The 24,635-nt window shown below is 35.0% G+C and overlaps 1 long non-coding RNA gene across 1 annotated transcript; it reads right to left on the bottom strand.

The window, feature by feature from the left end:
• Nucleotides 1-1,276: 1,276 nt before the first annotated feature.
• On the bottom strand, nt 1,277-24,295 carry LOC141498264 (uncharacterized). The gene is made up of 3 exons (XR_012471597.1): nt 24,035-24,295; nt 4,920-5,050; nt 1,277-1,336 (listed from the first exon to the last, which is right to left on the bottom strand). It is a non-coding gene; the product is annotated as an uncharacterized LOC141498264 (long non-coding RNA).
• Nucleotides 24,296-24,635: the final 340 nt, after the last annotated feature.

Raw genomic sequence — 24,635 nt, 5'->3', positions numbered from 1 at the left:
GCTAAGGTCATTGTCTTATTATAGTAGTCAATAAATATTTGCTGATTTGAATTTAAATTAAAATAAGATATTGAAATTTTAACTTTTTCATTTCAGAAAATTTGCTGAAAATCCAACCAAGGAAATGATGTTGCCTCAACCACTCTACAATATAGTGTAAGACAAAAAGAAATTATCCTAACTAATCATTAAGGTTCCTTCTCTGGGGGGGGGGGGGGGGAGTCAAAAACTAACTTCAACTAGTCAGGGGATGACCTAGGGTCTGTGTCCTTGTCCTTTGTGCCTGCTCAAGGAAGTTCATGTATATCACTCACTATTCACTCCCTTGTGCTCCTTAGTATAATGATCAGGAAAGGAAAAACATATTATTAGAAAATGGTTTTGATTAGATTGTAACCTCAACCAATGATTGGCATAAGGGGGAGGAATAAAGCTTTCAAATTGTATGTAAGACTGGACATTGTCATGATTCAGGGCCTTCCCTCACTAGCAGAGAAGGTCTTTCTTTGCAAAGAAGTTAGTAAAAGTCATTTTAATCACTCTGGACTAAATATTTATAATTACAAACCATTGATAACAATAGATCAAACTATATTCAGAGGATACACAGACTGAGGAAAATTCCCATGTCAACAAAGAATCAAGATAGTTAAGATTCTTTCTCTGACTTCCTATCAAAGGCATGCTCAAGGCTCCAAATATATCTTTACATCCAATGGAACTGAAGTAAATATTAAGAAAGACCTTTAGTTAGCCACAATTTGCAGAAGGAATGGACCCAAGTCCTGAATAATAAAAGGAAATAAGAATTCTTGCAACAAGGAATGAGTCTTGGTGGGGCTTTGAAAGGAGAAGGCCTGGAGATTCTTTGGAGGCAATTGCAGGGCTGATAATCAGGCCTGAGGATGCTTCATCTCATTAGAAAGCATGGAGCTGTTGATTCCTACCTCAATGAAACACTATGAGTACTCAAGCAGCCCAGACGATAGGAAAGGCAAAGGGATAAAGTTCAACCAGTGGGGCATTCTTCCTGTCTGATTGAAGTGGCATGGGACTAGCTTCAATTTCCTCATCTATAAAATAAATAGCAGGGGCAGAGGGGAGAGGGAAACCTAGCTGACCTGAAGGGTAATTTCCAGCTCCAAAGTTATCCTCTAATATGGAGAATAGGTAAATCTGTTTCCTTTTCTTTAAGAAAAAAATTTAATGCCAGTAGGATTTAGATGTACCCCAAATTTGATTGTATCAATAACTTATTTGATCTTCTCTATACTCACCAGGCTCAGGTCTTCCCCTTTGACCCTAAAAAGGTTGAAGAAGCATATCCTCTTGATGCCTAAGGGAAAGAAGTCTGATTTCAGCTCCTCCCTCAAATTCTCTGAATTCTCAGTCCAGGCCTGAGATATATATAATCCTTCCAATTGGGCTGAAGTCAAGAAAGGCTCATTCCCAAAGAACATTTTCAATTAGTAGATATTTGGATTCCATCTAGATAAAAGAAGCTGGAAATGCCAAAGCAATTTGTCTTCGCCATTCATTCCCTGGCTTTATCATTGTCTGACCTGAGTCTGACACCAAAAGGGGTATTTGTAGACCTAGGAGAACAGTGGCAAGTCTGGAATACATAGCCCCCAAGCTGTAAGAGCATAGAGTTCATAAGCCTGGCTTGGAGGAAAAAAACAGAGTTACAAAGGCAAGGGAAGAAATGTTCTTACTATCTGTTCAAGAGCCACAGCCACAGTCCATGAGGCAGTTAATTTAGCATTTAAAAATGCTACATAAAACATACTATAAAAATTGGTTCCCAGGAAAATCTCATAAAGATTTTCTCCTTGCACAATTTCTCTGTGTTATCCATCTTTTACATTTCATTCCAAATTTCAGAGAACAGGTGGCCAGTTATTGAAATGTGAGCCTATAATGCTGAGTTTTAAAACAATTTACAGGACTTAACAAAAAGTCACTTAAAGACTCTTTTTGTTGTTGCTGTTTGTGTTTTGCTTTTTGTAAAAATGTGAGCCCTGGCTAGATTCTAGTTAAAGTCCTGACCACCAGAAATGAGCTATATTGAGCTGTTGATATTATTGCCACCACAATTATTAACCATCAGGGAATTATTTTTTTTAGCTATATGGTTGCTGATGGGAGCAGATGGTGGTAATTAACATAAGTATAGATTTTCATCAATGCTCTCCAATGGAGTTTTTTCCCCTGTGTGGCTATGATTTATCCCTTGATGAAGAGTGACGTGGAGTACAGTTGGGAAATAGTGGAGCAAAAATGGCAAGTGCACCTTAGAGTGAATCGATGGAGTGTGCTCACTAGATAGTGAACAGTAGTAGAAGAGATGAGGGATGTGCCCAAACCAGTAGTAACCTGCTCCTAAGGTCTAATTATTAAATTTTCAGTGTAACCATTTACATATCAGAAATCTCTACATATCTTGCCTTGAATTCTTGTTTTGTTGATTTGTCTAGACTTACAAAAGTGATAATAATTCAGTTTAAACTTAAAATTATGTATATATTCTTCCCCTGGAGATCTGGGTTGTTAAACAGTTCTCAGCAACAGAGTCTACTTAACCTATTCTTCTCAGACACTATTTAATTAGGAACATGATTATAAGAACTACTTAGGATATTCTTCCCATAAAAATATGAAAAATATTAGAATGAACATTTTTCCATTTTTGTCTGAAAAGGTTCATGATAATTCTGTGTCTTTCTTTTCCTTTGTCTCTTTGCAATCCCTGCCCTCCAAATTCACAAAAAATTCCTTAAGTAATGTCTAAAGTGGCCAAGATTCAGGGTAAGGATTTAACTTTGATTATCTCAGATGAAAATTACCCTCTAATGAAGTATATGATGTTGGGACAGTCTCCTATATGCCATTTCAAGTGGAAAATGGGAGAAAATAACCAGGACCAGAGTCATTCTGCTTGAAATTGATGTTAGTTCTGTTCTTGGAAATAACTGATCAATAAGCACTTAGAGATCAGGACCTTATTCCCATCAATGTCATATCTTTACAAAGTTGGTGTGTACTAGGGATAAGTTCTTTCCCTGCTAGATTCAGTAGTATCCCCCCACCCAATTCCCTATCAAGCCAAAACTCTGTCTCTGTCTTTGTTTCTTTTTCTCTGTCTCTGTTTCTGTCTGTCTCTGTTTCTGTCTCTCTATCTATCTATCTATCTATCTATCTATCTATCTATCTATCTATCTATCTATATTTCTGTCTCTGTCTTTCTGTCTCTATCTCTGCCTCTGCCTGTTTCCCTGTCTCTATTTCTGCCTTTGTCTCTCTATCTGTCTGTCTCTCTCTCTGACTCTATCTGTCTCTCTCTGTCTTTGTCTATTTCTGTTTCTGTCTCTCTCTATCTTTGACTTTATCTCTGTCTCTCTGTATCTATCTCCGTCTCTATTTCTCTGTCTCTGCCTCTATCCATCTCTGTCTCTATTTCCCTATCTCTGTCTCTGTCCCTGTCAGTCTCTCTCCCTCTCTCTGTCTATCTATATCTCTGTCTCTCTATCTCTGACTCTGTTGCTGTCTGTTTCTGTTTCTCTATGTCTGTCTCTGTCTCTGCCTCTCTCTCTGTCTCTCGGCCTCTATCTCTGCCTCTGTCTATCTCTGTCTCTCTTTCTGTTTCTCTGTGTTCTATCTGTTTATCTATCTTTCTTCCTCTCTCTGTCTCTCTATCTCTCTGTCTCTCTCTTCCCCCCTTCTCCCTCTTTTTATGTGAGAGAGATTTATTGTGTCCTTGGTTCCTGTTGTGATAAACTGGCTCACTTCCAATTGCTGATCGACAGCTCTGTTGTTGCAAATTTATCCTTAGCTGCAATAATTATTGAAGTTTTAAAAACTGACTAATAAACAGGTAAAGGAAAGTGCCAAAGTTTTTCCTGGGAGTCAAGTGGAGTACCAATACATTACTGCAGTAGTATTTTGCTTTAGAAATTTAGCCTATTAAAATAATCTTATGGAGCACCCATTACAATAATCTTTTTTTTAGGTTTTTTTTTCTGGCAAGCAAATGGGGTTAAGTGGCTTGCCCAAGGCCACACAGCTAGGTAATTAGTAAGTGTCTGAGACTGGATTTGAACCCAGGTACTCCTGACTCCAGGGCCGGTGCTTTATCCACTGTGCCACCTAGCTGCCCCCCTATTACAATAATCTTGAAAATATTTCAAAATCATTTTTAAAAAATTCACTATCCAAGGGAAAATATTGTTTGTCCTACTATATTTTCATTTGCTGGGCCTACAAGTATTAATGCAATCTTTTCTCCTTTCAAATCATTCACACCTCTTTCCACTATTCTCCATATCTCTGGGCTAGGTGATTACAAACATCTGTTTACAGCAAATATTGCCATAGTGCCCCTGCAAATATAAATTCCCACAGAAAGTGAACAGAAATGAGCTTATTCCAATGTTTTAGGTCCACTGCCTGATTCTCATTTGGGCAATTTTGGCTGGTTGGCTTTTTAATACCCTGAACAGCCATTTACTGTTACTGTTGCCTTGGCCATTTGGGGGGGGGAAGGCATATATTTGGAATAGATGAGCAGGATCTCATTTTATTTTGAAACCCATAGAGAAGTATCAGCTTCTGCCCTTATGTTATTTCCCTATTAGAATGGGAATTCCTTGAGAGCCAGAGTTGTTTTTTGCCTTTTTTTTTCTTTGAATCTCTGTTTTTAGAACACAGTAGATATTTAAGGATGCTTATTGATGCCCTGACTGTGTCTTTCTTTGTAAGGAAGAATCTAAGTGAGTTTGCACTCTAGTGAGGTCTTAGATAATGAATCTCCTTCATCGGGCCTTCCAAAGTGACTTTATGAGACCCTTTATAAATGGAGATACTAAAGAAGACACAAAAATCCCTGAAACAAAAGCATCTTTAGCTTCCTCAACACTTACTTCCTTGGCTAAGGCCTTTTATTTTTTTCCAAATGCTTCAGCTTCTGGAACATTTTCTGTTGCTGGACCTCATGCCTCTGTGTGTATTCATGGATTGGATGGATGGAATTCTTTGCAAAAACCATCTGGACCTGTACAAAAATGGAATGACAAAACTAAAAGAAACTCTAAGGAAAACTAGGAAATCAACCTGTAAAAAGATGATGATGAGACCCCCTGCATTCACTGGATCCTATACAAAGCAGTCCAGGTAATCCAGAAGGATAGACTTAGTCATCCAGGAACTGGAAGCTTTACTTAAAAAAAAAATCAAAGTCCCATGAAAACATGATTTTCTGCTTCTGATCTTCTGGAAAACTCATGTAGGTCTTTAGACTCAATTTCCTTGGATTTCATTAGGCAAGTTCAAAGGATTTTACTTACACTCCTGTGCATATGGTTATTACTCTTAAGTAAGAGTCAGGTCATAAGGAGAAACTAAAGAGGGTCCTTAGCATACTTTTCATAGCATAAGTTCTTTTGATGGTTAACTCTTAATTTTTATCTTCAGCTTCCTAACTTTAAGCTTATTTTTCTCACAGTAGGTGTAGGTTAAACCAAGCCCCATATATATGCAGTCATTAAAATTTCAGTTCATTTCAGTGAATTAGTTTCACCCATGTTCAGAAATCATAGGTTTAGAGTTAAACAGCACATTTGAGATCCTTTAGGACAAGTTTATTTAAGTCAGTAAACTAACATGTTATTATTCAACTTTTTCCATCTTGTCTGATTTTTTGTGATTCCTTTTGGGTTTTTCTATTATCAAAATGGTTTGCCATTTCCTTCTCCAGTTCATTTTACACATGAAAAACTGAGGCAAATCGGGTTTAGTAGGATTTTGTTCTGGGTCACAAGCTAGGAATATCTAAGGCCAGATTTGAACTCAGGTAAAACTACCAGGTTTGGAATTCTGTTCACTACACTACTTAGCCATCCTCTTTGCTAAGCACTATGCTAAATGCTGGGGATAAGAAGAAAAGTACAAACACATTCCCTGTCTTCAAGGAACCCATGATTTTATTGGGAAGGCAACATGCAGACAAGTGAACATACAAAAATATATAAAATAGATGAAATAGACTCAGAGGAAGATATTAGCAGTAGGGGCTGGGAAAGTACCAAGAAAGGTTTCCTGGAAAGGTGCGAGTCATTTTCTAGATGAGAAACCTGAGACTCGGAGATGTTCAGTGACTTGCCCAAGGTCACATGGCTGGAAAGCAGCAGAGTTATGATTCTATTCTAGATTGTCAAGTCCTGGGTCAGCATTTTTTTTTCACTGCTCCTTCTTAGTTTTCCTTAATCTGGGAATGACTTCAATAAGGTGATTGGAAATTTAAATTTTAATGTTGAAAAGAGTATTGGACACCAAAGATTCAAGTCCCTAATTTTACAGAGAGATTAAAAGAATACACAATTAGGGGTAGATCTGCCATGAACTCACTATGTAGGTTAGATAACCTTTTAGAAGGAATTGGAAATAGTCAAGAATGAAAATTTGAAGATACAAAAGGTAATAATTCCATAAAGGGAAAAGGGGAGGGGAATTGTCTCAGGAGGTCAAAATGTATGTAAATTATTGCCTAGTTTAAATTTTAAAAAGACCAAGGAAGAAAGCGAAACAGGTAATTATGGATAAATACAAAAGCATGGAAAGGTACCTAGGTAGCCGAGCACATAGAATACTGGACTTGGAGTCAGGAAAACCTGGATTTAAATTACAACCTGTAGCAAGTTATAAGATGTATGACCTTGAGCAGGTCACTTAGCCATGGCCAGCCTTAGTTTACTCATCTGTAAAACGGGGATAATGATAGCATCTATCTCAAAGAGGACCAATGATGATATTTGTAAATGGCTAAGCACAGTATCTGGCACAGAGCAGGTACTTTAAAAAGGTTTATTTTCTCCTTTTTTGTTAAAATAAGGTCAGGAAGGCTAAAGCCCCAAATGAGTCAATCTAGTGAAGAAAGCTAAAGATAACAAAGAAGGTTATTTTTCTTCTAAACTATATTGGAGGGAAAAAAAGAGGATCAAATAAGGGATAAAGCTCTTCATGGACTAGATGGGGAAATGATAATTGGTGACAAAGAGAAGACAAAGCTGCTCAGCCATTGCTTGTTTCCATTCTTTTTTTTTTTCTGTCAAGGATAATAGTCTATAGTCATAGTCAATAAACATTTATGAAGCACCTTTGTACCAGGTAACGCACTGGAAGGAAAAGAACAAAAAGACTAATTTGGAGTCAATACCAAGTTAATTAAGTAACATGGTAAATTCAGATCATGTATCTCAGATACACTACATTTTCAGGCACTGAAAAAATTTTGATATATAATTATGAGTCATTTTCAAAAAATCTTAGAGAATGAGAAACATACCACAAAATTTTAGAAGGGTAGATGTTGTCCAACTTTCACAAAAAAGGAAGAAAGCGCAGTTTACACACTAGTGTAAATCTAGTATATTTGACTTTTATTCCTTAGAAAATTCTAGAATGTATGATAAATCTCTTAGCAGATCAGGGGAAAGTTTGACATATATAGATTTTAGCAAGACATTTGATAAAATCTCTATTGCTATTATTAAAAAATAACAATATGTGGACTAGAAGATAGTGTAATTAGTTAGACTCAGTACCAGTTGAATGTCTTGACCCTAGGAATCATTCATGAATCAATGTCAACTTGAAAGGAGGACAACTCTATGGCATGTAATTGGGCACTGTCCTTGAACCGCTACTATTTGCCATTTTTATTAATAATCTGGAAAAAAAGAAATATCATAGACATCAAATTTTCAGATGACACAGTACTGACAAGGATAGCAAATACATGGATGACAATGGATCAAATTAAGTAAGATGACATTTAATAAAGATAAATGTGAAGTCTTGTACCTGGAATTTTAAAAAAAAAAACCTCCTCAAATATATAATGGGCAAGGAAAGGCTAGAAAATAATTAACTTGAAAAAGATCTGAGGGTCTCAGTCAAGTGAAAACTCAATCAGAGTAGACAGTAGCTGGTCAAAAGCTAATGTGATCCTGGATTGCATAAAAAGAAAACTACTATCCACAAATCATGTTTCATTGCATTCTACCATGGTCACACTGTATTTAGAGGTCTATCACATTTGAGGAAAATCAATAATTTGGAGACTATACAGAGAAGGGTAACTAGGATAATGAAGAGTCATGCATTCATGCCATATAAGTATTGGTAGAAAGAAATGGAGAGGTTTAGTTTGGAGGAAAAAAGCCTTAGGGAGCACATAATAATTGGGAGTCTAGTGTTAAGAATGGCTGTCATGTGAAAGAGGGACAATATTTTTTTTCAAAAGATCCCTAGAGAGAGAAACTGTAAATAACCGATTGAAATTGAAAAGAGTCAATTTTAAGCTTAATATCAAGAAAAACTTTTAAAGAATAAGATCTGTCTAAAAATAGAATGGGATGGCCTTAAGAGCAAGTATGTTTTCCTTCATTTGAGGAAATCAAGCAATGGATTCTAACTTGTCAGGTAAGTTGTACAGAAGATTCATCTTCAGGTATGGGTTGGACTAGATGACCCAATGCAGTCCCCTCTTCAGAGGACATCTTGGGGATAACAGACATACCTTAAGAATTCCTTTCTGCTTTCCTTGAATATATCACCACTAAAAGATCAAATAACAATCCTTAGGAAAATGGAAAGTTACAGGTGTACTAAAAACCTGCTCCTTTGGGTTAGGGAGTGAAGTGTTAAATTTTTAGTGTGAAAATTTGTTATTGATTGTTCTCCAAGAAGACCATGACACCAGGGAAGCAATACTATGATATGTAAGTGAGTTGGATTTAAGAGAGAGGGTGATGTGCAAAGTCAACAGACTCACTTCCTCTTCTGGAATCATGGAATCAGAAGAGGCCCACTGGTGTCATGTTCTTCAAGAAATCAGGAAGCTACAAATCAGGTCTTTATTTATTTGTCTATTTATTCATTGTTTCATTGATAGTCTAAACTTAAGAAAGCAATGGAGAAAATGTTAATAATAAAGATTAAACTTGCAAAGGTATCCTGAATACATACCTTTTTCACTTTTCCAACCTACCCCCTCTATACTTTCCACTGTCAGAAATAATTGTCAAATATTTACCAGTGTCTTCCTTCTTAAGGTCCATAATAAACTTGTTACAGGAAGAAAAGGACAGTAAATTTGATAGCAAAGGACCCAGGTTCAAATCCCATCTCTCTGCTAGTTGTTTCTTCTATGGCTTCTGGATCTCATTTTTCATATTCATAATTTGCAGGTTGGAGCAGATGACATCTGAGATCCCTATCAATTTCAAGTTCATGATCCTATGTTTCTTATCTTCTATTTAATTTCCCATTCCTACCCACCCACCCCCAAAGCTAGGCTGTGACCTTCTCACAAGTCTTGCCCACCATGGCTCACCAGCATTAAAGGCAGTTCAGATTTTATAACTATCCCCTTCCCTACCCTAGCAATGAATGGGGAATCAGATACTTATATCCCCTCTGAAGTAGTAGCTATCCTCCTGTCTATTGGGAACCCAAAGTTTCTACCTTTTAACAATAATTAAAATTCCTAAAAAGCTAATTTTGTTATGAAGAAGTGATACATGTAAAATACAGATCATTTTTTCCTAACCAGAAAAACTTTCCCTAGCCTTACATAGTGGTATCCAAGAGGAAATGAAAGTTAAGACCTCTTAGCAGTTTATTTTGTATTTTAATATAGACTCTTTACAAAATGAGGTGGTTAATGACTGTATGACCTTACTACTGAGACAAATAGGTAATATCAATTTGACATTGCAATCCTTCCTACTAATGACTAATAACCCACAGAGACATTGGTGTGACTGGTTGAAATGCAATAATCAAAGTAACCTAGTTTTATTGGGTGGCCATCTACAACATCCTAGCAACTTCATTCTGTATATTTGGGGGCAGTTTAAAAGATCAATTAGTCCATGAAAAGTATTTATTCTTCAACAAGTTTTAGGCAAAGTTGATGACATGAAGTTAATGAAATCACTAAAGCATTGTCATACATTTCCAATTCCCAATTTTACTGAGCACTTCACAGAGTCCCATGAGACCATACTTTAAAATGGAACAGTCCATATCCATCCAATCCATAAAAATGTTTTATGAAATAGTATTTATAAAGTGCATTTAATATATACCATAAATCCTAGGGTTAAATGAGGGGAAAGGGGATAAGCATTAAAATGTGACTCAGGTTAGGAACTAGTAAGTTTATTTTAACATTTAAAAATATTTTACCCTTATCGTTGCCATATTCATAGAAGTATATCAAATTTCCCACATGATCTTACATCTTGCACTAGAATAATAAAGTATTGAATATAGACTACCCCCAGATATGTCATGCCACTAAAATGAGTTTTCTTTAAAAGAAATATATGCAGTAAAAATTATCACCAGTGATGAAAAGCACTAAAATTTTATAGAAATCGTTTGAATAAAAAGTGATGCCTAGGAGCAGCTAGGTGGTGCAGGGGATAGAGTACCAGCTCTGGAGTTAGGAGGACCTGAGTTCAAAAATGGTCTCAGACACATAATAATTACCTAGCTGTGTGACCTTGAGCAAGTCACTTAACCCCATTGCCTTGCAAAAAAAAGTAATGCCTTTATTTGAATCAATGTCTACACTAACTCTTTAAAAAAACAAAAGTATTTTAGAAATCTCTAAGTGATTGGGAACTTTGGATAACAGCATATATACTTAAAGGTCAGACTTTCATTAAGTTTTTCACTTCTAATTATATCTCCTATTTTGTGTACCACTGGATTTAAGAAGTAATGGAAGAGGAAATAAGGAGAAAAGGAAAAGAAAAGAGAAGAAAGGAAAAGCCAAGAAAAAATATAAAGGAAGAAACATTTATACCAATACTTCCCCAAAGGGTTCACAGCCCCTAAGGAAGATATTTGAATAGCCATATTTCCACCAAGTCCCATCCTTTTTTATCTTCATAAAACTCCAACAAAATTCTTAGTGCTATAGAAAATAAACAAACATACATTGTCAAAAATTAAGTTATTTTTCAAATGCATATGTATGAAATTATGAATAATAATGTACATATTCATGGAAAAGCATTACTGAGTTCATGCTACACTGTGTAATCATGTATTTTCTCAGTCAATGGATAGTAATAATATATCTCCTGGCATGTGGAAATCTGTGAAAGTTTTTGACATTAAAAATGGATCCCAATACTTGGCTAGATTTTGAACCACTATTACAGAGCAATTTGTAGAATTGGTAGAATGAAAAGATAAACTAGAGAAATTTAAATGGCCTATTCCCACAGAATAAAAGAAGGGAATTATGGGTTCCAAATGATAGCATTGTCAGTGTAATAAAGGCATCAGGATATAGTAGACCTGAGAGACAAAAAAAAAAATGCTCTAGCAATGGCCTTCACTAGACAATAGTAGGAAGGTTTTTCCTTTAAAACCTTGAGAATAGTTAAGGAAGGAACAGATCATTCAACAACTCCCATGGGTTTAATTATCATCTCTATGCAGATGACTCATAGATCTGTGTATCCAGCCCTAGTCTTTCTCCCAAAGTTTGTTTCTATATCACAGCTTCCCTATTGGATATTTCCAATTGAATGTCCTAGAGACATTTCAAACTCAGGGGTACAAATAAAGACAAAAGCAGTCTTTGCTCTGGAGGGGGTCACATTCTAATTGGGGAGACAACATGAAAACAACTGTGTATATACAGAAGAGATAACATGGATGAAATGTAATCTTAAAGGGAAGAACCAGAAAGTGGAGGGCAAGATAGGAAAGTCTCCTACAGAATGTTGGATTTGAGCAGAGTCTTGGGAAAAAAAGAGGTGAGGAGGAAATCCAGTTTTGGTGATTAAGAGATCATCAGAAATTTTGGAGAGTTATTTCAGCTGAATGATGAGATTAGAAGTCAGATTGCAGATAGAATATAGAAGAGAGTGAGAGGAAAGGAAATGAAAGAATCCAGTGTAAATGGCCTTTTCAAGGAAATTAGTGGTGGGATTCAGCCAGTTCACACTGGTTAGGCAGAATGGATACCTAATTTTATGTTGACTTCAGCAAACCAGTTGTTAATGTTGCACTTGTAATCAGGGTTCTCTCTAAGGTGGGTGCCTGGATAGCCATACATTATGGAAATCACAAATTTATATTCCTTACTCTTTTAAAATTATTTATTTATTTGTTCATTCATTTATCTGTTTGTTAGTTTATCACATTACTTCAACAGTCTTGTTAAGAGTAAACATAATTCTTCCTCTCTTCCCACAAAGATAGAGAAACTTCAAAAAAAAGTGAGAGGGGGAAAAAGAAACATGGACTTGAAGAAACTTCTCTGATGGACTAATAAAAAGAATGAGATCCATCCCAGAGACAGAGCTGAGGGTATCTGAACACAGGCTGAAGTCCTTACACTTTTTTTTAACAGTTCTGTGCAACAGTATTTTCCAAATATCCAATGTAATTTTTATTCCATCCACAGGTGAAAAAAAAATTGATGGAACTATACTTGTATCTATCGATTTATTTATTTATTTATTCATTTTTTTGAAAAACTCATTATAACTTTGATTGTATACTATATTTTAATTCTCTTATTTTTGTTACTTCAGTAAACAAACAAATAACATAAAAACAAAAAGTTCCAAACAACCAGGGGATGACAAGCTGTCATTTGTTTCTGCTCTGTGTTATGTCCCAAATTCCCCTAGGGATAGTATGACTGTGTTGCTGTTCCTTCAATGGTGAAACCAATAGGAAGCTGGGACACAATGAACCAATAGAAATAAAGATTTCAAGGGTTATCTTATTGCTCATTTCTGAAGCAATGGAAGTAAGGGGAAAAAAGAGGTAGAATAGGTAGAATAAGTTTATTTTTGCATATGTTCCAACATTGGTTGCTGAGGTCACATGTCTGCTTTCACTCCATAAGTATATGTTTGCTTATTGTAAATATATAATATAATCTAGTTTTGTGTACCTCTTTCACTGTTCTTATTTGAATATTATTGCATGAAATATTAAACTACCTTTAGTATATGTTTTTGTATACTTTAAATAGTCACTAGGTCAGAGTTGTTAATTTATTTGAATCCCACCCTTGGAGATCAATGGAGGAAAGGATAGATATAAGCATAGATGGTGGGATACAGGAAAAAGGTTGTTTTTGGTTTGCTTTTGGTTTGATTGAGGAAGAGGGACAGAGGGCCATATCTTCAGACAGCAGGAAAGGATCCATACAGAGAAAGACTGAAGACTGAAGAGAGAATAGACACAATTTTGAAACAATAAGCTGAAGAAGTCAGAAGGAGATGGGATCAAGGGTTCATGTAGAGGGATTTTGCCTTGGCAAAGGTGCCTTGGTACCTTTTCAGGTGTGGCAAAGGCAAAGGATGAAATAGTCAAGGAAGATACCTAGATCATGAAGTGAGGAGAGAAGAAGAGGTGGATCTCAGAGAATGACCTCATTTTGCATCCCAGGAAGATATGAGGTGAAATCATTTGAGAGAGTGAGGAGAAGAAGGAGTATCAGTGGAGTTTTGAGGCAGAATGAAAAGACTTGGAATAGAGCTCCTTGGCAAATGGACTAAATGAATTCATGAGAAAGGTATAGAGGGATCCATCTCATTGCTTTGAAGAATATATAACATGAAGTTGTAGTAAGAGGGCCCAGTCAGCATGGTCTTGTGATTTTCTCCATCTCTATTCAGTAGTATGAGAACAGGAAAAAAATGTAGTTTAATGGCAGGAATAATCCAAGTTTTTTTTTTTTTAAGTTGTTTTTTTTTTTTGCAAGGCAATGGGGTTAAGTGGCTTGCCCAAGGCCACACAGCTAGGTAATTATTAAGTATCTGAGACCGGATTTGAACTCAGGTACTCCTGACTCCAGGGCCAGTGCTCTATCCACTGTGCCACCCAGCATGTATAATCCAAGTTTAAGGTTAGTAATCATGACTGGGAAGGGAGGAGGATGTTGCCAGAGCAGAAATTGGAGGTCTTGGTGTGGATGAAGAACAGGTTTAGGAATCATAAGACAGAGAGAAAGATGTAATTATGGTTAGAAAAAGGAATTCTGTAATTCATAAACATGGATGTGGAACTTTTATGGATAATCAGTCATATGATTCCTGTGTATAAAGCTGAGGTAGTAGGTCATGGGAATTAAATAGATTGAGTAATTGGGAAATTGGAGTAAATTCAAAGAAGCATGATTAATAGTCAATGAACACTTATTAAATGTCCCAGATGCTGTGCTAAGTTCAGGGGATACAAAAAGAGATACAGATAGTCCCTATCCTTAAGGAGTTTACATGCATGTTGTAGTCTCTAGTATGAGGGCGGGAGCTCGGGAGGTGAGAAACACTGAGAACCAGACACTGAACTCCTTGAGAAAGAAAAGAGAATGTCCTGAGGTTTGATAGACATCTGCCACCAGAATCTGGATAGAATGACAAATTTAAGTAGTGTGAACTTCTAAGAAAGAGAAGAGTTCTAGTAATAGAGGAAGAACTTAAAGTGGCCATGGGGAACAAGTGAAAAATACTAGAACAGAGAGGTCAGGGCTATTATCATGAGGATTACTCAATGCATACAGAAGGTAGGAAGAATGAGAAAAGAAACAGTCAAAGTAAAAACAAATTTTTAAAATTACAGAGTAGGTATTCCTACGATCATAGAGAAAGTGTTAGATAAATGTGGAATAAGACATTGTAGTAAGGGAGTAGGCAAGTGACAACGGGAGTGGGATTTGTCATTTAGCAGCCCAGCTCAGAAACTCTGAAATGGGAAGGGTAGAAGTACACAAATGATTGAGGAATGAATCAGATTTGTGCTAGACAGGGAGGAGTCTTTTTTAGTGGTTAGAGAGCTCTATTGAAGGAGACAGGAGGTTAGGCTTTTCAAAGGTCATTCTTGTGGCAGATGGTGATGTTGTGTCCTAAGAGGTCTAGGAGATCCACCTCACAAAACAAAAGAGTGTGTGACTTTTGATGGGGTAAAGGACCAAAGGGGAATGTCCAATCAGTGGTAGAAGCTAGTAGGGAAAGTGAGTTTCAAAGTGAGGAGTTGCCTCTGGGCCATGGAAAAGACCCCAAAGTGAACAGAGGCAAAAGGCAAATAGCCACAAACTGGGGCTAATTTAGAGTGCTCTTAGAAGACCCTGGCATGGAGTCAAAGATTACAAAACATCTAGGGGGTGGCCAGGATCTAATGCTGACATAGGGTTCTCTGGTAATAGTCTGAAGTGAGAGTAAAGGATCAGAAGAAATATGGACCAATAGGCAAATGGGTTAAAAAGAGAGAGGGAGAAGAGGGTTTGGTTTTTTTTTTTTTAAGCTTAGAGAGACCCGAATAAGTATATAAGCAGATGAAAAAGAGTCATTAAAGTCCATTTGATAGACTAGATTGCTGGTAAAGGTAGGAAAAAAATAGGATCCTGGACAGAGAGGGACTTAATAGAGAGTAGATAAATATTTGCTATACTCAGAGATAAGGGAAAAAAAAGATGATAATGCTGAGAAGTCCTGAGGAACAAATAATGGAACATGAATAAGCTTATACCAGATGATGAAATCAGAGAGAAGAGCAGCTCAAGAGGGAAAGCTTGATTTTGGAAATGTTGAACTTGCCATACCAATGAAACATCCAGGTAGCCATGTCTTGTAGGCAGTTGGGGGGTATGTACTGATACTTATTCATCTTTGGAAAGAAAAGAATAAATGCACTTTAAAAACTCAACTAGAAAACAAATAAAATATTTATATAACAAAAAAAGTCACAGATCTCAAAAAAAAACACCTCTAAAAAGGTACTTGCCAATTGTACATATCTATCACGTAAGATTTCATGATAGTTTTCCTAACAAGGTAGTAGAGAGATAAGGTTCAAATATCTCATATATGCTCACATACTCTTCCTAAAACAACAAATAACACCAAAGAGAAAAGAAAAATCTCAAAAGTCACATTAGAAAATAAAAATCAACCAAAAATAAAAAATAAAAAAGATGTCAGTATGATTTTTAAAAATACTGTGCAACAAATGAAACAGCTAGAAGCAGTGAAGATAGGAAAGAAATATAAAACTATCATGAGAGAGGTCACCAATAAATCAACACCACATTTAAAGAAACTGAGTAAAAATTAATGTTGGTAGGAAAATTAGAGATTGAATAAAATAAGAACTTCTAGAAAGCAGAAAAAAAAATCAAAAGAGGAACCGAAGCCAAGATTAAAAGCGGTTAAAAAATCAAGTCGAAATAATTTTTAAATTACTAAATACAAAATATACCATAGAAAACAAAAATATAAGTAAACAACAACAGACAGTACAATAGGAGACAGAATGGTAGATGATGCAAAGTAATGAGGAAAACAAGATCAGTAAGTCATCATCTTAGAGATTCAAGTGTTGGACCTAAATGGCAGTTCAAAACATAACAACCTCAAAAATATCAATAAAAGATTCAAGAAAGCAAAAATTCTAAATGAAAATTACCAAAGAAAAGTTCCAAGAATTAAGAAAATCGAGTAATAGCATAATAATAATTGAAACGTCCTGAAAAGAACCCCAAAATTCAACATTAATTACATTATATGAACTATGGAAAAAAATAATCCAAATTGCAAGAAGAAAGAATTAGCCTACCAAAAGACAGCAGACTTTTAAGAAAGGACAATTACAGAAAATGGAATACCATAATGTATTCAAAATGAAGAAGCATGGGCCATGAGCCCAGCAAAATTAGTATTCTGTAAGAAGGCAAGAGATGGAAATTTGAGAAACATTTAGACTTTGAAAAGTTTGTAGAGTCATATATACTTCAGGGAAGTCTTTGAACAGCAGCCAAGTCTCCATGCCCAAAAGATATGTAATTAAAACAATTCCCACTTCTCAAATCAAGAAAAGCCGGTTGCTAACAAAATATGAGTACCATTCAAATATTACATCAGCTAAATCAATAAATGTTTCAGAATGGTATTTGGAGTAACAAAGAAAAAATAGCAAAAAAAAAAAAAGAAAAGGGTGGAAGTTGGGGATATAGTAATTTAAAAATACATTTTTTATCTTTAATAAAAGGAAAGTTCATGTTAATGTAGTTTACAGTTAGCCATAGACATGAATTTTGTTTATAGTGAATTAATAGAAATAATAAGAGTAAGAGGGATAGATTTCCTTCAAATAGACTTATTGAAGAAAAGACAAATCTAATCATTGTAATGTTAAATTTTAATGGATGAACCCCTCTAAAAAAGGGAAAAAATGAATTGAAAATTGGAATCCAAAAATATAACTTTTTCCTTTGAGCAAACATGTAATTATATTTAAACATATGAAATAGAAAATGTACTTTAAAATTTATCATGTTGGGGCGGCTAGGTGGTGTAGTGGATAAAGCACTGGCCTTGGAGTCAGGAGTACCTGGGTTCAAATCCAGTCTCAGACACTTAATAATTACCTAGCTGTGTGGCCTTGGGCAAGCCACTCAACCCCATTTGCCTTGCAAAAACCTAAAAAAAAAAAATTATCATGTTACTACTACATTTTGAGAAGTAAAAAGTGGCATTGATAATGTTAAAAAATTGAATTCAAATAAAAAACATTAAAAGATATAAACAAAGATTATGTTATGCAACAAGTTTCTGCCAAGATTTGGTTTGACATACTGATTAGGTAAACTAAGCTTGGAATCATGAAGATTTACATTTGAATCTTGCTTCTGTCATTGGCTAGCTGATTGTCCATGGGCGAATCACTTAACCACTTATGCTACCTGAAATTCTAAGACTATAAATGAATAAATAAGCTCTGGGGTCTCTTCCAGTTCTAAATCTGTATTTATAAGTTACAAATAAGTTTTATACCAAGAATTTCCCCATGCAGATGAAATCAAAGATCTCGAATGAGAGAAAAAAAAGTAAACTTTGAAAAATTTTTCTGTAAAATTTGTACTAGGAAATATCATAGTTTCATAAGAAAAATAGCTAAAGGTATTATTATTGTCAATCATACATTTTAGTATACCACTATCAGGATATCATAAATACAATAGAAATATAATAAAGAAATTATAAGACTGAGCAAAGTATTGAACAAATTAGATATTAAAAATTATGGAAATAATTCAATTAAAGAGCTAAAAAACCCTACACTTCAAATGTATATGAAATTTAGACAAAGACTAGCCTCAGGCCAAGAGGACAAATAGAAATAAACAGAGATTTTATACACTACATTTATGGATAATGAAGAAATAATATTCATTGTAAAGAATGATAAAATGAGGGGCAGCTAGGTGATAAATCCTGGAGTCAGGAAAACCTAAGTTCAAATTTGACCTCAGATACTTACTAGTTGTATAATCCTGGTCAAGTCACTTAATTCTGATTGCCTCCCCAAAAATAATGATTCAATGAATAAAAAGTACAGGCCATATCAAAACAAAAACAGGGTTAATGATGTCTGAGTGAAAGAGAAAATGTAAAAATAATAGTAGATGCTATTTTAAAAAAGACATTATATGTGACGAATCTGTGATTTTAATCAAATTAATACTCAAAGAGTAAGAGTCCTAGATGCTTACTTAAATAAATTTTTAAATAAATAAAAGAGAGAAAATAAGTTAATAGAGACTTCACTTAAAATAAAAAACCTCTAAGAAGAACAAAATTATATTCTAGTAGAAAACAAAAATAAGGATTATTTCATAAACTGTTTTCCTCTCCTTTGTCCTGTTGTGGATCACCATGAGAAAATAAACTAGACCAGATATCAGTACAAATGAAAATAGGAAAGAAAACTGATCTGTTAAATAAACTCAAACTAATTTTTTAGAAAGGTTAAAAAATTATTTGAAAATAAAATAATAAAGAAATCCCAAATCATCAAAATTAGAAATGAGAAAGGGCAGATCACAACTAGGTAATATAAAGGAAATAATCAACAATTGTTTCATAAGTCCTCTAGGCTAATAAACATGAGAATCTAAAAGACATAGATGACCATATAAAATATATATTATGAAATATTAAATATGCAAGAACAGATATTTTTCCATAATATGATTGAAAATGAATATTTGAAATAACAAAATATTATTTTATACAGTAATGGAACAATAGAAGAAATCCTGTTAAAAACAAATATAATTCAGGGATATTCACTCTTACTGCTCTTATTGTATATAGTTTTCAAAATCTTAGCAATAGAAATAATGAATAAATTTTTAAAAAATCATTGTAAATGAGCAAGTCAAAGTATCTTTCTAAATTTTCAGATAACGATTATATATTTAGAAAACGAGAAAATCAATAGAAAATAATAAGAAAACAACAATGATATAGGCCCAAAATTGAAGAGAAGTTGTTGGATGGTCACTTGGGAAATTATGCAGTATCCCAAACTGTTACAGACCACAGAAGTCCAACATTTTTCACAGAAATATTCTCACATAGGCCTGTGTATCATAGTATTCCAAAAGCTTTTGATAATCACTGTTGCAAGAGATGCAAACATAAGGTATAACATCTAGTGATAACTGACATTTATATAACTCATTAAAATTGTCACATATGAATTCATGTGAGCCTCATAAGAATGCTTGGAGGGAAGTATTACAGGTGTCTCTATCCCTATTTTATAAATTAAGGAAAAGTGATTGGTCCATAGCTATACAGTGCATTCAGAAAATAGAATTGGATCAAGTCTTTGTGACTTTGGGTCCAGTGTTCTAGACTACGTCAGTCTGGGAGGGGAAGACATAACAACAAGAACAACAACAAACAATCTAGAGTTTGTGTTATGTTGCCTCTCATCAAGAATATGAATGACCAGAAAAGAAAATGAACATGAGTCAAGAACAAATATACAGATAAGTGTTTTGTTTACATCTATATAACATCAAAAGAATCATCTAAATGTCTCTAGGATATTGAGTGGATGGAACTAGTGGGACAGGACACTTACAGGTTTGAAAAATAATGATGCTTCTGTTACATTCTTAGCATATCAACAGGGTGAGCAAAAAAGATTTTGAACAGATCTGGGAATGTTTGAGTTAGTTTTACCCTCAAGTGGATCAATCTGGGTTGCAACTGTGGATGGACCATTTGGGAAAGGATATTAGAAAATCAATTCTAATATTCTGGTAGTGAGCTCTCAACATGTCCATAGAACTTCCTAGCTCATTATTATTTCCTTTTTTTTTTTTTTTTAGCATTCATGCCCTTGGCTTTTAACTATTTATATCATCCCAAGAAGTGTTTTTAACTGCTTTGAATCCTGCTTTCACCTGGAGACATTTGAGTTTGTTTTTATTAAAAAGAAAGAAACAAGAATTTGTTAAATACCACCATGTTAAGACACTGTATTAAGTGCTTTACAAATGTCTCATTTTCTAAATAAGATTAAGTATTTCAACCCTCAGGAATGGAGTGATTCAATGTACCAAATGCTGAACCATGACTAGGACAAACTTCTGAAGCATTCACAGGAAACTATATCTAGACAAGAATCAATAATTTAAGGCTAGGTAAGAATTTAGAGAAATGATGGCCCAGTTTGTCTTCACAAAAGAATTAGTCTGGGAGGGGAAGACTCTCAGAACAGAATCCAATTGTTATATACACTCACTCTGAGCTATCAAAAGCAAACAAGTGAGGTTTGGGCTGGGACCTATTGTTGGTCAATTTGTGAAAACCAGTGAGTTGTGTTTAAAGACATAGTGAAGTAGCTCCATTTGAACCATAATGTGGTTTATCAAAGTCTGGTTTTCCAGCTAAATTTCAAGAAACCATAGTTAGTACAGTACACATAGGGTAGACACTGCTTGAGGCTGGGAGGAAAGGTATAGTAGAGTCATCTATTGCTAGTCTCTGGTGTCCTCCTCTCATATTGTCATTGTGGGGTTGGGAGATGTTGACTTTTATCTTGGTTCATGACTCACATTAATCCATTCTTTGAAATTGGGGACATAAACAATAAATAAAAGCTATGATCCTGGTCAACCTAGCACTACTAATGTGAACTGAACCAGCTGAACTTCCTTTTAATTTCTCATTTCAAAAGAACCATGCTGGGTATATGTAAAGATTATTCTGAATTCAGAGTTTAGATTTTAGCTTCCAGTACATATGTCATGAAACAAATTGTCCTCCACTCAATGCCCCTGAGATTATGACAGGAAAGCATCACAAATTGCTCATTTTATGTTTAAAGTTATTATTATTGCATCTATAAATATTGCAATAGACAGGTGGCTCGGTGGAGAGAGCAGAATGCCTGGAGTCAGGGAAGACCTAAAACTGGGCTGAGATACTTTCTAGTTGTATGACCCTAGGAAAATTACTTACCCTCTGTTGGCCTTAATCCATTATAAAGGGAAATGGCAAACCACTATATCTTTGATAAGAAAACCCCATGAACAAATATTGGCCTGCTATGGTCTAAGTCATATACAAATAATGAATGAATGATGATAACAAAATATCACAATTATATGTTACATGTTAATATATGTTCACTTGACATGTTTTCCATTGTGATAAAAAATAGCTTGTTCTGGAAAACAATTCTTGATAGAAAATTTCTCAAAAATGTTTCAATTCAAAAGTGTATTATACTCTTTGCATTTAATTCCAAAAATAGTACAAAGTCCATTTAGTGAATACTGCAAAGTCCATTCAATGTAATCTACAATGAAAAAAACCAAACCATTTATAGATGCTAAAATAATTGATTGTAAAATAAATTACTCACACATGTGAATATATGCATATATATATATATATATATGTTTTTATGTATATGTGAGTATGTACATGGAAAATGAAATGATCTCAGGAATGAATGGGATAAAACTATGCTATGACAAAATTTGATCTTTAAGTTCGATCTTGTTTTTTACGTGATCTTCATTTGCAAATATATACATTCCCTTTCCCCTATTCAGAGAGTCATCCTTTTTCACAAACACAAATACACACACAAAACCAAAAGCAATAAAGGGGAGGAAGAAGTTCAAGAAAAACACAACTAAAAGTTCAAATATATGTCAGCTTATACAATGCTTTGCACCCATAGTTCTTGGCAACTGCAAAGAAGAAAGGAAGGTGCATTTTCTCATCTCTTCTATACTATCAAACAGCATATAAAAATTGCACAATTATTCTAGCCAAGAAGGTTGTCTGGACAGAAATAGACCCCAGCTCCCTTATACCTTTCTCAATAAAAACCAAAAATTCTTACCAACTCAAAATATGATCAAGAAATCCAATAACAAGTTAGAATTAAAGACTTCTTCCACCTCAGAAATGCATTTAAAAGTTGGATAGAAGCCAAGGGACAATGGGAAAGGGACTATCCTGCAATATTATAGGCAAACAAACTGGTACTTTCCTATTATGGCCAGAGATGGGTCAGAGATACAAACAGTCTGCAGGGCTCTATGTTCAGAAGCAGGAAGATCTGAGCCCTCCTCCACCCCAATAAATCCTCAAGGTGGTCAGGAACCTCCAAGGAGGGAGCCCTTTAATATATTAGTGAATTTTCAAGTATTTCTCTTGAAAAGACCAGAGCTAAGCAGCAGCTTTCAAATACAAGCAGAATCAGTAGAAAGATGAATTTTTTTTCTGAACAGTTTGGAAGAATCTGTATCAATCTAATCCAAAAAACACTTGTGTCAGACACTGGTATAAGTTGTGGGGATACAATTAATAAATTAATTTTAATTATTTTTAAATTAATAAAAATTAATTAAAAAACAAGCATTTGATCTCAAGGAGCTTGCAATATAATACAAGGAGACAACACATAAAAGGAGGCAGGAGAGCAGGAGCAGGGGCAAGAAGATAGGGAGGAGTTGAAATTAGAGTAGCAGATGCAAAGTGGAATGAGTCAAAAAGTCCAGTTTCTACCCTCTGTAAAGGAAGGCATTCAGAGGAGTTTGGCACTATACCCTCCAGTCTTCCAATCAGAGGGGAGAAGGGGCTGAGGGAAGTGACACCAATTAAAAATTAAGACAGCAACTTGGTGATGAACTTATACTGGGAGGGCATCTTGGTTTTTGGAGTTGAAATTAGGAAGAATAATAGATGCAGAGAGTATAAAACTTAGCACATACATGGGCAGTCAGATAGCACCATAGTGCACAGAGCATCAAGTCTGAAGTCAAAAAGACTCATCCTGAGTTCAAACCCAGCCTTAGACACTTACTAGCTTTGTGACCTTGGGCTAGTCATTTGTTTGCCTCAGTTTCCTCATCTGTAAAATGAGCTGGAGAAGGAAATGGCAAACTACTCCAGTATCTCTTCCAATGGAACCCCAAATGGGGTCACCAATAGTCAAAAACGAATTAACAATAACAAAAGCACTAATATTCCAATAGCAAGAAAGGAAACAGAGTGTCTCTTCAGTGACATTGTTTTCAAAGGGCATTGAAGAAGTTAAATAAGAAAAATAGGATTGGCTCTATTGTGAGGGTAAAGAGGGAAAAGAGATGTAACAGTGAAAAGAAATACAACAGTACAGGATGGGGGGAAGAGAAGAAACTGCTATTTCTTATAATTAGAGTGCTTGAGAATAAGAGTATACAGCAACAAAAAAATTAAGGCATGGGTGAAGGGAAAAGACAGCATATGAATCTCATTCATCCTAAATAGAGAAAGAAGCTGAACACACACATATAACAGTTTTGGATTAAACTCAACAGGAAATTGGATTATGGGGGGGGTGGGTAGCTAAGTGTGTGGAATAATTCCAATGAGGGGAAAGCAAACTTGTTGATCATGAAGCATGAATTAAAAGGAGAGGAGGAAAAAAATTAATTGAATTTAAGGGAGGGTCTTAGATGACCTCAGACAATTAGATACAAATTGTGGTATGGTAATGTAATGTAATATTATTGTTCTGTAAGAAACAACAGAAGAGATGATTTCAGAGAATCTTCAGTAATATGAATTGAGAGAAATGAATAGATCCATGAAAACAATTAACAACAGCATTCTAAAGAAAATAGTATTTAAAGACTTACCAGTCCTGATGAACAGAATTACCAACCCTGACTCCAGAACTTCAAAATGGTTTTAGTTGTTGTTATTCAGTTTTGTCTGATACTTTGCGACCCTGTTTGGAGCTGTTTATTTGTCTGACTGTTGTTTGTTTTTTTAGCAGAAATACTGGAGTTTTTAAGCAGATTCTGCCATTTCCTTCTCCAAGCCCATTTTTATAGATGAGGAAATTTGAGTCAAACAGGGTTCAGTGTATTGCTCAGGGTCACACACAGCTGCTAAGTGTTTGGGGCTGGATTAGAATTTAGGTCTTTCTGACTCCACCCAGCATTCTATCCACTGTGCCATTCATGTTGCCTAGGAACATGTGGTGATGCCCATGAGAAATGATATAGTCAAAGTATAGAGGCATAAATATTTTTGGACATGGTCACCATATAGATTTGCTTTGTTTGCCTAAGCTTATTTCTTTTAAAGAAGGTTTGTGGGAAGGGCAGACAGTAGCAACAGTAACTTTTTTTTTTGAATCATTAAAACTTTTTTTAATGCACAAAAGAGAATAGAAAGAAGTTCAGAAAGAAACACAGACAAATAGGATAGTTCTGAAGGTAATGTGTGGAATTT

Source organism: Macrotis lagotis, chromosome X, assembly GCF_037893015.1.
Source record: "Macrotis lagotis isolate mMagLag1 chromosome X, bilby.v1.9.chrom.fasta, whole genome shotgun sequence".
Classification (NCBI taxonomy): domain Eukaryota; kingdom Metazoa; phylum Chordata; class Mammalia; order Peramelemorphia; family Peramelidae; genus Macrotis; species Macrotis lagotis.
This window is presented reverse-complemented; position numbering and strand designations above follow the sequence as displayed.